The sequence below is a fragment of the Cryptomeria japonica genome, chromosome 5, assembly GCF_030272615.1.
Source record: "Cryptomeria japonica chromosome 5, Sugi_1.0, whole genome shotgun sequence".
Lineage (NCBI taxonomy): Eukaryota > Viridiplantae > Streptophyta > Pinopsida > Cupressales > Cupressaceae > Cryptomeria > Cryptomeria japonica.
This window is the reverse complement of record NC_081409.1, coordinates 766,899,502-766,916,652: the sequence shown is the minus strand read 5'-3', so window position 1 is coordinate 766,916,652 and position 17,151 is coordinate 766,899,502.

Below are 17,151 nucleotides of genomic sequence, written 5' to 3'. Positions count from 1 at the left end.
AATTTTAATCAGGAAAGAAAGTCTATATCCTGCATTCCATATTATCTGGAAAAGCCAGTTTTTTGTCTTAGAAAAAAAAACCAAAAAAAAGGAAAAATTATGTTACTCAGTTTAACTATATCTTTGATTAATGGCATTTTTATTTTGTGTATGATTACACAATTCTTCCTTGACAAGATGATTTTAGGGAGAAGACTAAAAATAGTTGCAGCTTCATATAGTCTATATATTTTTATTTGATCCAAGTGTATATTTGAGACCATTAAATAATTGATTATTTGTTGTCTAACTTCAGCAATCAATTATTGTTTCAAATTACTGCACAAAAGTTATTTGCAGGTTGATAAGCAGATGATATATTAAATTCTTATTCTAATTTATACAACTGATTTTCAGAAATACTATTTGTTCTATCTATGTTCTCCATTTAGGCTTGTGAAATGAAACTTTTGAAGGAAAAGGGTAACCCTGGCTACAAGGTAACTAGGAATTTTCTGTGATAGGTAGCTAATATATTTTTACTTTCAGTTTAGCATATTTCTTGTTTCATTTACAGTGAGCACCTCTAGATCATAAAAGATCTGGAAATTAATATATTTGTAGGTGAGATTGTCACGTAATCTGAATAGCATATAAACTATTTGTTGAGATTTGAAAACAAGCTAGATTGATTATGAGTTTTAGATGACAAGTGAAGTGACAATTGAATCATTCCCTATTGTTAAATTCTGTTACGTGCTTTCACTACTCGTAGTCATTAAATGCTTTTCTGATTCTGTGATCTACAAACTTACAAAAAAACCAAGTGTACCAATCTTTGGCCTATCTCAGTTTTTTGGCTATGATATTGTTGGTTTTATCTTCAAGTTATAAGCTTTATCTACCATTATTCTATGTCTTCAAGTTGACGGTGGCTTTTGTTTCTGCCACTTCTTTCTATGATAACACCTCATTAATGGATAACTCTATAATCTTAAACTAAAACTAATAAGTTAAAATAAGTTAAAATAATATTTTGAATTAGAGGTATTAAGTTATTGTAATAAGTTAAATTGTGTTGTGTATAGGAAGCCCAAACATTATTCTATTGGGAGATCGCTTGCAATTGAATTCCTTCTGTTGCCGAGTATGAGTTGGTAGCACCGAGCACAAGCTGGAGATATCTTTCTTTGAGCGATTGATAAAGGGTCGGGTGGACCATGTAGCTCTTCCATGGTCGGATGGAGCCATTGATATCATACCTCTATCTCCGCGTTGATATCAGACCTCTATCCCTCCTTGCAAGATCATGACAGCGTTCAAAGTTTTGAGAATATTAAAGGCAACAATGTCTTTTTCTTGGACCATAAAGCTATGTAGTTTGAGACAAGTGAGGCCAGCAGCAAGGTAAATGTGAAGCCAAACTGAGAATCTTTAGAAGCTTTAGTCTGTATTTGTGAGTGGTTCTACGAGTGGCTGGTTTTGCATTATGATCAAGTATACTTTTTCTTCTAATAGTTTGTCTTTTTTGACTCCAATATGGTTTCTGCTTCATAACCTTCTAGTTCTTACTGCTATTGTGATACTTTTTTCTTCTTTTTCTTCTTCATATTGATGTCCGCTCAAAGGCTGTTGTGTATATGATGAGCCAGAGCCTCCTCCAGGATTGTAAGCTGCTCAAAATTCCACAATCTAAAAATTCCAAAATCAGCCATGCTGCTAAAAATGGATTGTAAGTTGCTAAAAATTTCTTCTTCATATTGATGTCTGCTCAAAGGATGCTGTGTATATACTGAGCCAAAGATTCGTCCAGGATTGTCAGCTGCTAAAAATTCCACAATCAGCCATGCTGCTAAAAATGAATTGTAAGTTGCTAAAAATGGATTGTAAGCTGCTAAAAATGGCTCTATCTACTCATGTGAAGTTCGATTTTATTGTGCTCATCTATACTCATCAAAATCTGGATGCCCCTGTCCACAGTACATGGAGTTAATAGTACTGAAGGATTTGGCTTGTGACAATAAGGCAACTATGCATTTCTGTGAAGACCCTGCTACCTTCTCTTGTGGTAACCTTCTGCTGTGAAGACTCTGTTACCATTTCCTTTTTAGTGCATCCAATATTCTTTGGAGAAACACCACATCTTTATGTAATATATAGAACGTTTAAAATAAATATAATTAATATGGTATTTCTTGTTAAGTTTGTTATGGTATTTTGTTCAGTGTTTTGTCAGAAATTAAATATTGGAAATAATTACATTGAATGTTGTATTGCTATTTGGAAACATTGAAGGTTGAAAACTACACAAAAAAATATTTAAAATAAATATATATTTTTTTAATACATTTTGATTGAAAACTACACAAACTATTTAAAATAAATTGTTTATTTTTTTAATAAACTTTTTTATATTGTTTCTAGAGAGACAATAGTTGAGATTTAAGGACATACTATCTCCAAAGAGACAATATAATTTTAATCCCAACTATTATCTCTTTAGAGACAATATGTCTTTAAATCCCAACTGTTGTCTTTAAAGAGATAAAAGTGAAATTTTCTCTACAAAGACAAAAATAATTCTGTTTTATATTGTTTTTATAGAGACAAGTTTTTAAGATGATAATTGAAGACACTCAATTAAAGACAATATTTAAGACAATACACAACTTTTTTTTTGTCTCAAGTTAGAACAATTTGCTCAAAAATTGTCTTAAATGTTGTCTTAAAATACCCCTCTATGTAGTACTGCATTTCTATAGGCCTGGGCAAAGGAGATTGTTGATGGGGGATGCATGTTTCTACATCTGTCAAGTTGTAATGTAGGAACCCACATCAAGGAGGAGCAAAGGATTTTGGGCTATCTTGCGCACCAAATGGGTTGTGCATTTGAGGAACTAATTAATGAGGTTCATATAAAGCATACTCTTCTCTCCTCTTCTTGGTTTGTTTGTAACTATCTATAATTCATGCTTTTTGCACACCCCAATAAGAGTTTTAAATAAGGGATTTTCTAGGTTATTTTTTCTTCAAATATTGTGATAACATCAAATGCCAAACTCAAGTTATTATCATATTATAGCTTATCTTAAATGCTACCAACCTTTGCACTAAAAAGAAACAAGTGTGTATGATTCTCAAAAGATCAACATAACATTACATTTTAACTATACATATGCGTCACGTTTAAGTTTAGAGTTTGTAATCACAAATATATATTAATAGTAAATGTTTAAGTTATACTGTATATTAATTACAATGATAAGTAATGGAATTTTATTTTTGGAAAGGTGTTATTGAGAAAGACAAATGGGAATCATTTAACATACCTTATTTCAATCCAAATTCAAAAGAAGTGGAAAGCATTGTGAAGAGAGAAGGGTCATTTGCAGTAGAGTTTGTAAAAATTGTTGGAGGAATTCATCCATATTCTATGACAGACTTTAAAAGAGGTGAAGAGAATATGTTTGGAAGACTTGTAGCCAATAGTTTTAAACCAATGTTTGAAAACATTGTAGAAACTCATTTGGGATGCAACAAATAGACAAAAAAATGTTCATTAGAATTGCAAAAAGAACTTCTATTATTGTAGAGGAATATCTCTCCAAAGAGATGGAGTTTGTTGTCACCTTTCTCATTAAGAAAGGAGCATATAATAAGACCTATTAATAAACAATGTCCAAAATCAATCAATTAAACACTATGAAAAATATAATTAAATTATAATAATATATTAAATGTCAACTATTGGTATTATAATCCTTGTTTGTAGAGTCTTGATTTGTAGATTCAAAGAGTAAATCTTGATATTTCCTATATGAAGTTCAAAAATGCCTCATAGAAAGAATTCCAATTTTCTTTTGCAACATTCAAACCATCTTTCTCTTTGATATCCGTTCTTCTATTCTAAGTTTCCTAGTTAGATGAGATTTCAAAGATGATTCTTTGAAAGCATCTAAAGATTGTTTTAGTAAAATACTGTCACAAAGACAAAGGATGAAAAGAACTCCCCCTAAGAAAAATAAATCATATACACAAAATTGAATGTACAACCAAAAGATATTAAGCACCTTGGAGAACCAGAGTGGTTGCTCCACCATGTACTGATTGTAGCTATTGTAAAACACCATTCTAATCTATATCAATGAAATCAAGTACCTTGATTTGACTCTCTAATTCTAAAATATATTTCTTGGCTTCTGTACAACTTGATGGAGTCAAAACAACATCAAACAATTTCTTTGCATTTCTTGTAACCTTTAGCATCCTAGAGATCTGAATATCAAAAATGTGATACAATCTATCAAAATGTTTTTTAATTGCTTTTTTCCCAACATTACAAAGCTCTAAATCCTTGTTAAACTAGGACATTTTCATTATTTTAGAACCATCTTCATCTGACCGATTGTCAAAGTTCTTCAAGACATCCAGGATAGCACATTCGGTATCTGAGATTCAAATTTGAACATTTTCAATGGCCTTCCACCAAGACAAACTAACTCTAAAAGTCTTTATAGCATGATCAATAGTGACATCAAGAGAGATTATCTTTTCATTCAATCGGACATGAGATTCAGTATATTTAACTTGTACAGAGTATAATCTATCCGGTAACATCCTCTACTCAGCTGACTTTGCAAATATTCCTTCAAAATATATAGCACCTCCTTTTGGCTTATTAAAAGAATTTCTTATCTCACCTTCATCATTCCAAGATTCAACTTTGAATTATAAAAGTTTCTCATTGATAGAATTCAATATATCCTCAACTTGTTAACCTTGTGTTGAATGTTTTCATTAATGTAAAATCCTATGATCTCGTTAGGACCAAATGTGTCATGTTGAGTAGTAGTGGAAGGTAGGTATATATTTGATATTGATGGTCATCATTAATGATTATTGGTTGATGTCCCGAAAGATGTGTTTCCCGAAAGGTTTGGTGCTTTGGAAGATGTGTTAAAGTTGATATTCAGTGCTGAATGATTATGGTGATCTAGATTTCTCCATTTAACTGATATGGTTTTGATTAATTATATTCAAGACCATCTTGTTTCCATTCTTATTTTTGATAAGTTGGGTAGTGTTGTTTTGGGTCTTGTTTGATCCAAAATTATAGATGGAGTTATGATATTTGTGTAGCGTATGAGTCATAATTTGGGTCCGATATTTGTGATAGATGTAACATGTTGATTTATCCAATAAAATGCATTTTGGTATGGTCTACTTCTCATTCCCTTCCACCATTGGAATGTTTAGTGTTGACCTATTTAAGATCTTCGTTAAGCCAAATTAGAAGATTCTGTTGTTTCGAGATAGGATAAATAAGAGGATGATCTAAAGATGTGAGATATGGAAGATGTGTAAGACTAAAAGGAAAAATCTAATTTATATGTGAAGTGTATTGTTGCTAAGAGGTACCAAAAAAGAATTCGGTAATTCAGACTATGTTACAGTGGTGGATTCTCTAGACTTTATTCTTCCTTTAGTAGTCAGCCTTTTTCTAGGTAGTGAGCCCTCCGACAATGAGACTTTCTAAGCAATGAGCCACCTCTAGTGAGAATTCTATAAATGTGCCACCTTTTGAAGAAATAACCTTAACTAGTGTTATATATTGAGAACTAACATTCTCTATAGTTTCTCCCTTCTTGGGTTTTCCACGTAAATTCTAGTGTTCATTATTTTATTTGTTTTGTGTATGTGCTTGAACATGCTATATCTAGTTTAATTAAATTTTTTTCTTGTTCCAAATCTATGAATGAATTGAAAAAGGTTTAATTATCAACTAATTCCCCCCCACTCAGTTGCTTGGATATTCAACAATTGGTATCAGAGCTTTGGTTCCTTGAAAAAGAGCTTAACTGCTTGAGGTACATCCTGATCCTATGGCACACACATTATCTATCCCTATCCTTGAAGGATTCGACTATAGAATTTGGAAAGTGAAGGTTCAAGGTTACCTAATCTCCTTAGGTTACAACACTTGTAAGGTAGTGGAAACTAAGTATGTACAACTAACAAATGGTCTTACCACTCTGGATGAGATTCAAGCCTATGAAGAAAAGCAAGGTATGCTATCTTTAGTGCATTATCAATGACTGGATTGAAAGGTTATTTCTTTGAATACTACTCATGACATTTGAGAAAAGTTCAAGGATATCTATGAAGAAAATGATTTAAATTATCAAAGAGGTTAACAACTAAGAGAAGATATGAAAATGGAAAAAGGAGAATAATTTGCAAGCTACTTTCATAAGGTTGTTAGCTTAGTGAATGAGATCAAAGAACTTGGTGGAACCTTGAATGATGAATACATAGTTGATAAAATTATGACGACTCTACTAGTAAGTTACAGTGACAAGATCTTTGCTATTGAAGAAACCTATTATCCGAAGAGATTCACTAGAGAGAAGCTATTTAGCACTTGACTACATTTGAGGTACAAGGAAATTTGAAAAAGACAAAGATAAATCTCAAAAAACCTTTAAAGCTACTAAATATGATCCAAATGATGCTAGTTCAAATAAGATGGAAGAAAATTTTGTGAGGAAACTAAATTAAGGCATCGACAAATACAAAGGTATGTTACCTCTTAAATGTTTTAGATGTTGAAAGATTGGTCACATAGCTACTAGATGTTTGCAAAATGGAAGAAGATAGAAATTTAGAGAAAATAGAGGAAGGTTCAATAATAAAGCCTATTATGTTAAGGATGATGTTGCCATTTCAGATGATGAATTAGATTATGAAGACTATGACTGTTTGTTTCTGGTAGAAGAAGTCACACCTAGGATTGATGTTTCTAAGATTATTGCTACTGTTTTACATTCTAGGAGATATAGAAATGACTAGTTTGTTAGTTTAGTGGATATTCAAATCATATGCCTAGTAATAAGAGTAAGTGCATAAAACTTGATAAATATGATGGAAGTTCTCTTAGGTTTTGAGATGATCAAACAATACAGGATTGGTTCAATTACTTTTGATGGAAAGTATAACACTGACAATGTTTAATATGTGAATGGTTTACATCATAATCTCTTGAGTGTTTGGAAAATGTGCAAAAATGGTTACAATATTACTTTTTAGGATGATGGTTCTGAGATCTAGAAGGAGTCTAGAATTGTTATTGCAGCAGGAAAAAGGACAAATGGAAACATGTATTAGCTTAAAGGAGCTACAAGACCTTGTCTATTATCTTAGTTCAATGACAACTAGCTATGGCACCAGAGCATGTGTCATATCAAATTTGACAACTTGGTAAAGATCAATTCAACAAGTGTAGTAAGAGATTGACCAAGGCTCACCAAACCAGATAACAACATTTACGAAGAATGTCAAGAAGGAAAGTAGACAAAAGGAACATTCAAAGGAAAAGAACAATCATTTACCAGATTGTTGGATTTGTTGCACACATACTTATTTGGTCCTACTAGAACAAGAAGCATACAAGGTGCAGGATATTTCATGTTGTTAATTGATGATTACTCTAGAATGACATGGGATGCATTTTTAAGAGAGAATTTAGAAGCATTAGAGAAATTCAAGATTTTCAAGGAAAGAGTTGAGAATTAAGTTGATAGAAAAATTAAGTGTTTAAGGTCTAAGAGAGGAGGAGACTTTATGTTTGATGACTTCAACATTTTTTGTGAGAAATATAGTATTAGAAGATAGTTATCAACTATACAAGACGTAGCCAAAAAAATGATCAAAGGAGAAAAACTACCAAAAACGTATTAGAAAGAAACAATTCACGCAATAATATACACTCTTAAAAAAATTCTATACCAAAAGAAATATGGGAAGACATCATATGAACTATGGCACGGTAGAACTTTGAAAGTGAAATATTTCATGGTATTTGGAAGCAAGTGCTATATATGGAGAGATGAGGATAATCTTGGAAAATTTGATAGCCGAAAAGATGAAGACATATTTCTAGGATATTATACCAAGAGCAAGGCATACCATTGTTACAACAAGAGACTAAACAAAATTATTGAAAGTGCAAATGTGAAGGTTGACGAAGACACCTCTAAAGATTCTGACAAATTGGTCGAATATGAATATGATGAGTTTATTGATAAAAGAAGAGAAGAAGAAAACAGGGAAGATGTAAATGTAAAGGAAATTTAGGATGATGTAGCATGTACATCTAAAACCCAAAAATATGTACAAAAAAATCATTTAGTGGATCAGATTATTAGAGATAAGAATAGAGGAATTATCACAAGAAGAAAAGCAGTTCAAGAACAAGTTTTTTTATGTTTACTATCTAAGACTGAATCAAAAACAACAAAAAAGCTTTCAATGATCAAAATTGGGTAAAAGCAATAAGATCTAAGAGGTGGACCAGATTGAGAAAAATTAGAGATGGGAAGTAGTTCATAGACCGCTAGACAAGAATGTAATTGGAGAAAAATGGGTATTCAAGTACAAGTTGGCTAATGAAGTAAGACTTGACTATGTACCTACAAAAGAAAAGATTGTAGATAACTTCACCAAGGCATTGTGTAAGGATACTTTTGAGTATCTCCATCAGAAGTTAGGGGTATTACCCCTTCCTAGTTTAACCTAATGTACATTTGGATGTGCATTGGTCAAGTAAACTATTTGAATATTCTTATCTGGACTAATGATTGGATTCTTCCTCTTAGGGGGAGAAGAGTATGCTTCATAGGGGGAGTTATGCCTGTCGTTGTCCTTGATGTCAAAGGGGGGAAGAGTACTATGAGAGATTCTGATTTGATATTGCATGTTGATATTGTTGTTGTTTTGATGGATGTTTTCCATAAATAACAAAGGGGGATATTGTTAGTCTTGTGTTTGATATTGTCATTGATATCAAATCCTATGATCTGGTTAGGACCGCATGTGGCATGTTGAGAAGTAGTGGAAGACATGTATATATGTGATATTGATGGTTATCATTAATATTTATCGGTTGATGTCCCGAAAGATGTGTTTCTTGGAAGGTTTGGTGCTTCAAAAGATGTGTTACAATTGATATTCAGTGTTGATTGATTATAGTGATCCAGATTTCTCCGTTTACCAGATATGGTTCTAATCAATTATATTCAAAAGTATCTTGGTTCCATTCTTATTTTTGATAAGTCAGGTAGTGCTATTTTGGGTCAAGTTTGATCTATAATTAGATATTGAGTTATGACATTTGTGTAGTGTATGAGTCATAATTTGGGTCCGGTATTTGTGATGGATGTAACTTGTTGATTTCTCCAATAAAGTGTATTGTGTTATGGTTTACTTCTTATTCTCTTCCACCACCCAAATTTCTAGTGTTGACCTATTTCAAATATCTATTTAGTCAACTTAAAATAATATGTTGTTTGGAGATAGTATAAATAAGAGGATGATCTAAAGATGTAAGATATGGAAGATGTGCAAGATTGAAAGGAAAAATCCGATTGATATGTGAAGTGTGTTGTTGTTGAGAGGCACTGAAAGCAGTTTCAATATTGTAGACTATTTTATAGTAGTGGATTCTTTTTCATTTATTCTCCCTTTAGTAGTGAGCCTTTTTCTAGTCAATGAGCCCTTCGGTAGTGAGCGTTTCTATGCAGTTAACCCTCTTGTAGTGAGCATTCTGGTGGTGAGCCACCTTTTGTAAAATCACCTTAATTGATGTCATCTTAACCATTGTTATATATTGATAACTAAAATTCTCCATGGTTTTTCCCTTCTTGGATTTTTCATGTAAATTTCAGTCTTCATTGTTTGATCTGTTTTGTGTATGTGCTTTCATGTTATATTTTCTTTAATTAAATCTATTGGTTGTTCTATATCTATGAATCAATTGATAAAGGTTTAATTATCAATTTATTCATGCCCCCTCTCAGTTTCCTAGATATTCAACACAATTAAATCTCTTGAAATATAACTCTTTTTCCTTGCTTCATACAAAAAAGAGTTTCCAAGTAAAATTATTTGCTTGGGGGATAACAAATAAATATTCAGTTTGCCTTGTGATATAGGAAGTTGTAGCAACTCGGGTGTAATATTAAAAACAACAATAGATTGAACAATCAGTATTTTCAATCTCAACTCCTCTTAATTTGTCTTCAACATTACCTTCACTTTCTACTTTAGCATTTTTACCTTTAGACACACTCCCATAATACTGTAACAAAGAATTTAAAGCATTATCACCTTGCAAATCTTCTAGATCCTTAAACACGTTCTTGTTTAGTCTTCTTCTTCTCTTCCTTCTCAACCTCTGAATCAAAACCATCAACAATAATTAGAACTGATTTTTGGTCATTCACAGGAACCTTTTCTATAGATACCAAAGTGACATAGCTATTTCTAGGTTCATCCAAATCAATTTTCTTAGAGATATTCTTTGAGTGAGAAGATAGCATTATATCAACCTTCTAAACAACTTCCTCAGCTATGTCATCTATTCATTTCCTTATCCTCTTATTATCATCTAGATCATCAACCATTAGAATATTAACTCTTTATTTGGTATGGAAGCAAACGTTCAAGGCTTGTTGAACTTGCAACCGAGCTTCCCTGCTCAAAGGACTACAAACTTTGTTTATTACAACAATCCTAAAATCAGATTCTTTGGTTACTACAAAATGACTGAAGTGGTACTTTCTTTTGGTCCATGCTATATGGAAAAGGGTAGAGTCAAAATTCATAGCCCCACTTATATTAGCCTTTGTCGTATTATACAATCTGAAAATTTATACTCTAAGTAAGGTTTTTTTTTAATACTAGCATGGTGCTAGTAGCCCCAAATTCTGACTAAATACTTTGGTTAGTAACCTACCCTTTTGATTGAGTTAGTGCGGTCGTTTCAGTTCAAGGGGACAATTAGTTTTTTCCCTAAGATACTCACCATATGTATTTCCTTGAGATGAGATGAAACTTTTTGGCTTTGTATAAACTATCTATAGCTTTTCAAAAATGGGGTGATTAAGTTATGCCTCAGGCTTGGGGCCTCCTACCTATCCTCTCTCACAAATCCAAGATTATTAAACACTCCTTAAGGTGTTGATAATTCAAGATGAAAAAATACCAAGTTGTGGGTTGAATCTCATTTGTATTGTAATCCAAGTGACCTTATGTAGATAGGATTCATCTTCAAGTATTTTTTATTGTGTTTATACCCATAGAAATTGGCATTGAGGGGCTACTAAGAATACACATTATGTCTACACTTCTTCCTATCATACATTCAAAAATTGTGTTCTTGTGCTTGAGTGATTTCTTAGCACATTGAGCCAATTACAACAAATCAAAACAATGATTGACATTACATAAACAAGTGACATCATCACTACACATTGATCTAGTGCTTTTTAAAATATAACCTTTGTTTTGACATCAAAACCTATACCTCTGAAATAGAAAACTCATAAAATAATCATTCCAAGTCTCTTTGGGTGTCACTCTTCAATTTTGATCTTTTATGTTTTCACTCTTCAAGTTCTTGAATATTTATATCATTCCATTTAGTCATATACCCATCGTATATCCATCATTGGTCAAACAAAACCTTTTGTTGCACTTAGGGTTACTCTCCTAGTGTCTTAAATCAAACATTAATTATTGATCACCCTTGTCACTTGAGGTCCATCATTCTTGAGTTAGGGAACACATTAGAATCTTTAAGTAGGGTAACCTTAGAATTCACGATCTCCTACTTTAGCATATCCTCTCTTGATCATTTCTCCTTGTGTCTATCCATCATAGCACAAATGAAGCCTTATCCGCATAATTATTTTTAGACCTATAGTATCCTTGAGATTATTGCATATTTATCTTTATCATATCAAGATTTTTTTCATATAATTTCAACCACGTTCTTTAATTTTCATTGTATTTGAATCTTGAGTCTCATGCATTGTCATATCACTAGTCCTAGGTCAAAGTTCAATACAGTGACATATGCTTGTTAAAATAAGAGCCCATGAGAAGGGAAATTGAACAACAAGAAGATAAACCTTGGGAGAAAAACCTTGATGATGAAGAACACATTGATGTTGGGGATGAGGAAGAACAAAATAAATGAAGTTGACGATGAAGAGGTAACCCAAGAACATGTAGAGGAAGCACTTAACGATAATAGATTCACTACACTACTCAAATTTTGATAAGATGTTCCTTTTTTATTGTGATACACATTTTTTAGTGAAAAGAAAAATGATGCAAGGAGAAAATACCTATTTTGTTATTAATGTCATAATTTAACCATTGAAGATATGGTTAAATTATTGATTTTACAAGGAGTTTTTCTTTTAAATTAATCATTAGGCACAGTACAATGCTTAAGTAGTCAAGGTGATTTGAACTAGAGATACATGAGATTGGTTGATTGTATGCAATTTATACATTTATGTTGAAATATAAGACAATAAAAAGAAAATGTTGTTGCCAGTAAATTTAATAGGAGGAAAATTGTCAATACAAATGAGAGCACAATTATTTGGATTTGAACAACTTAAAAAAAAATGTATGAAGTTGATCCTAATTTTTTTGAGGCATGGATCATGTGTGAGATGGATAGACCTAACTGATTATATTACTAAATAAAACATAATTTGGTATTTGACGGAAGTCACTCATAGTGGTTTAGTAAAAGGATAGTAGTGGTTTATCATGGTCCTCTGAAGTATAAAGAAACATGTCATACATAGTGTTAGTTAACAGATTGGATTTCCCAAGATTTATTAACAAATACTCATGCTCGTCCGGTAGGAAACCAATCAAACCAATAGTTTGGGTAAATAATGTTAATTTACCCTATGCATAAGGGTACAACTCCCCATATGATATTTAATGAATTTTGACCAAATTTTATCATATAATTTACTTTTAACAAGAAAGAAAAGAAAGGCTTTAACATTCACTTGTCAACACAAAAATAAACGCCTCACAAAGATTATTGAAATATATAACAAAACATTAAATTTCAAATAATGATTATCCTATCTGAAGTGATCAAAATATTTGAGCTCTGATTGATACTCGCTCATGCCTCAGAGGACAAGGGGAATCAGAATATTCAAATGCTTTCAACTAATTTCATTCATCAGATTGATTCACAGACTTAATATTTGATAAAAAAATAGAGAAGGCAATCCAATACATGAACATATAAATATCCCAACAAATTTTTTTATATATTCAAACACACAGGTTTCCAAAGTTGTATTAGACATTCCACTCCATTCAAAGATGGGGTATTTCATTGAAATTAGCAAATAAAACAGTCTGTCATCTTCACTTTTTACAAAATTTTATGGATCCACGCCAAAACATCAATTCCTAATACTTATAGCCACCAGGCTAACCTAATAGCTAAACACAAAGATTTAAGAAACAATTGTTTGTAACTGAAATTAACTAAAAATGGCCAAGAGCCGTAAACAAAGCTATAATTGCAGAACAGGAAATGGTTTTTGATTTGTCCTATTGGTGAGTTGTGCCATGTATATTTCGCCATTCCATATGAGCCGCTAAAAAGTTGTGAAAAACTTGATAATGTGGGAGCCCAATGTGCAAGATGTGTTCCTTCCAGACTTCTTTATCCAGACTCACTTCCTTAACTTTAGTTCTATCTGTTTTCAAGTGATCGGAATAGACAACCAACATAGATTTGATTCTGGCAATTATGGAGAAATCATCTTTGGTTAAAGATTTTGATTCTTTAACCAAGCTCATCTTTCCTTTGAAATTCTCCACCATATCCACTGTCTGCTCGATGGTTTGTCCGTCTTCCTTGAGAAGCTATACATCAATGCACTTCAAGTATTTCTGCATTATAGGAATGAGTTCTTTCAGTTACTTTAACAACTTAATGGATTCTTCATGGCCTTGCTTAGTGATTGAATTTATCGATTCAATATTTTCTTTTGCCACATAAAATATCTTGTCATCCAAATCTTTAACCGCCTTTTCAGCAAGAAATTTCATGACACCATATTTCTACAAATCTTTCATCTGGATTAGCATTGCTGCCCAGTTGTTCCTTTCTTTTTCCCATGCTATCACCTCTACTTCAAGCTCCTAGGTTATAGTTATAGCATCCTCGTATACCCTGATCAGACTAGCAATATATCCCGCTCCCTATTGAATTATGGATTCAAGCCATTCATCGAAATTTTATGCCATCATACGATTCCTCTGAACCTTATCCAACAAATTTTGGTTCATTGGCGATTTAGGATCAAAACACAGAGAAATTTGCGATAGGAGTTGCGGGCTAGGATGGTGTATGCCATTGATGTATTCTGTCATTTGTTTAACAACTTGTTTCAGCTCCCTATTGTCCTTCTCATCCTTCCATGTTCTTGATAACATCCTTTTTGTGGAAGACTCTAAATGTTTCGCACCCGCAGCCCTTGAAGTTGTTCCTAAATCAATCTTTTCAATGGAAAAGTCCTTCTCAGCAGCATTTTTTGGATCTTTGTCTGAAATTGGCTTAGCCATTTTAGCTACCCAATGCCCTGTATTCTCATCCACCTCTAGCATGGCCTTTTCTTTTAGTCTCTTAGATTTAGATGTCTCTCCAAGGCATCTACACACCATATCTTCTATTGGAAAGCTGATAGGAACCACATTTCATTTCTTGCTGATTGAGGCTCCCAACCATCTAGAAACATTTGGGGATTCTTTCACTGTTGGTGTCTGATAGTCTGATGAGTCCATGATAGGCAAAGTGGCCACCTGATTGAGATTATTCTCAAGTTGTTCTTTCTGTTTATCTGCATCTTGAGTTGTAGGGATATCTGCTACTGATTCACCCATAATTACTTGTGCTTCTTCACTATCAAGAATTATGATGGCTTCTTCCCTTGTAGGTTCTTTACTTTTCTTCTTATTTTTGGAATGGGTGACTCGAAGTGATGAAAAGCCAAATAGTGATTCCTTGTACCTCTTAGTTTGAACCTTCTCACGCTGCATATTAGTAGCACCTGTAATATCAACAATTATGTCAGAGTAAGAAATGAGTGTTGGTGCAACAGTATGGGGTTGCTCAACTAATTTCTCAACTAAGGTAATGGTTAGTTTCATTCTAGATTTACGGTTTCTTAACCACTTTTCTATTCTCCTTATAATGCTGAAGGTTTCGGATTGGATATTTTCTTCTTCTCTCCTATCCCAGTAAATTTCAGGAATAGGTTACTTATGAACTCTTTTATTGAACTCTGGGTCCAATACATCTTCACCTTCCTCTTCATGTACTCTTGGTATGTTCATTGATAATTTTATAGTAATGATTTTCCATAGAGTGAACCTTGACCATAATCTTCTTCGGACTTCAAATTCATCACAACAATCTTCCCAGTAGTCTTCTAACTGGGGTATATGTGAAAAGTTCACATCAACATTCTGGTGTTTTATTGCATATCCTTACTGTCAAACCCCGGCCGAGCAACATAAGGCTGCAGCCTCATTTTCTTGAGTTCCAATTCTAAATTCAATGCATCTGAAGTAGTTTGGCAATTGTAATACCCAAGTTCAATTGGGAAAATTGCTCCAGATTCACTTTTCATCCCCAATTTCTTATCAACATGAGCTAACTATAGGCAGACTTGTAGGAGAACATAACTATCAAGAGTATATCTGGACAGTTTCAAAGGTTCATCTTCAAAGCCTCCAGTTCTAATATAAGTGAACCTAGGAAATTGAATAAATCAACTCCCATAAGTACTAATCAATTTTAATGCTTCAGAGGAAATTCTCTTATTCATCTTTCCCTCCAGTTGAAAAGTTAACCTTCCTACAAAGACATCACTCCATCTCAAGAAGTTTTCTGTATACCTTTGTCTCTACAAGTCTGGATAGAACTCATAGACATTCATTCCATCAGCACATGGTTCTTGATATCATCCTGGCCATTCTCTAATGCAGGCTAAAAAATAAAATAGGTAGGAAGAGATATGAAAGTTGGCTAGTCCAATAGAATTACTCAAACCCTCATGGAATTTCTCTGCAATTACTTGCGCCCAATCAAGGTATTTCTCACTAGATAATAACACCTTAATGTAAAAATACATCTTGTCTTCCCAATAAAAGGCATGTGAATTCCCCTTAAGCATGTTCAAAAGAATTACAATATCTCCCACTTCTATAATAAAATGCTCCCTGGTCAAAGGTTTAGGTAACCTAGAACCTCCCTTCTACATTTTAAGGAGCCAATTTCTAGCAATGACGCTCCGATAAACACTTTTCTTCTTAGAGAAAAATGCTTATGAGGTTCCTATGGACCAATCTTCGTACAGCTCTTTGTGAGGGATCCCAATCATAGCCATTACTGTTTCTCTATCAATCCGCACTAAAATGCCTCCATCACTAGCCCTAATACACCTGTCACTAGCATCATATTTGCTCATGCATGCATACACTAATTTGGGGCAAGGAGCAGCGATTGGGAAAGTAGCGGCTTCAACCAGACCACTGCGAACTATATTTTCCATCATGGAATTGGCCTTTGGATTCTTAGCCCTTTCTAGAAAATTCTCTAACTCATCCTGAACTAAAGTCATATCATCTAATTCATGAAGGGTACTAATTAAGCATGAGGTTCAACCCAAGTTCTGAAGAATTGGTCTCATGTTTGCTTAAAATTGCATCAATCAGACAACATTCAACCCCAAGGCAAGGAATTACACTAACAATTTCAGAGCTAAACAGAGCAGGGGAGGTTAGTGATTAAACTCACCTGTCTTTACCATCAAACTATGTAACCTTCAGAAAAACTAAGCTAAATTACCTTCCGCATCTTTACTCTTCGCCAGCAGCAACAATGATTTTCTTACCTAAGAAGCATCATATTTAAGGACAAAAAACACTAACAAGTACAAAAGCATGCTTCGCCATAGCTCATTTATCTGTGTAAAACTTCCCATGATTTGATATAGTTCTGACATGCTCATTAATTAAGAATCAACTCCACACAGTCGACATGCTTTCTCATGATTTCTTTCCATAATTATAGTTTGAAAACATGGAAAATGATGAATACTCTATTCCCATCATGTCGCCTTTATCTCCTAAACACCATCGGGTTGATTTGAAACAACACTTTGAACCTTGAATTATTTCAAAAGATGTTCATTGGACCAAAGTTCAAAGATAAAAGATCGACACTCACGGCAAAGAAGAAGGAAACAAAAGAAAATTTCAATGACGCGAAAATGA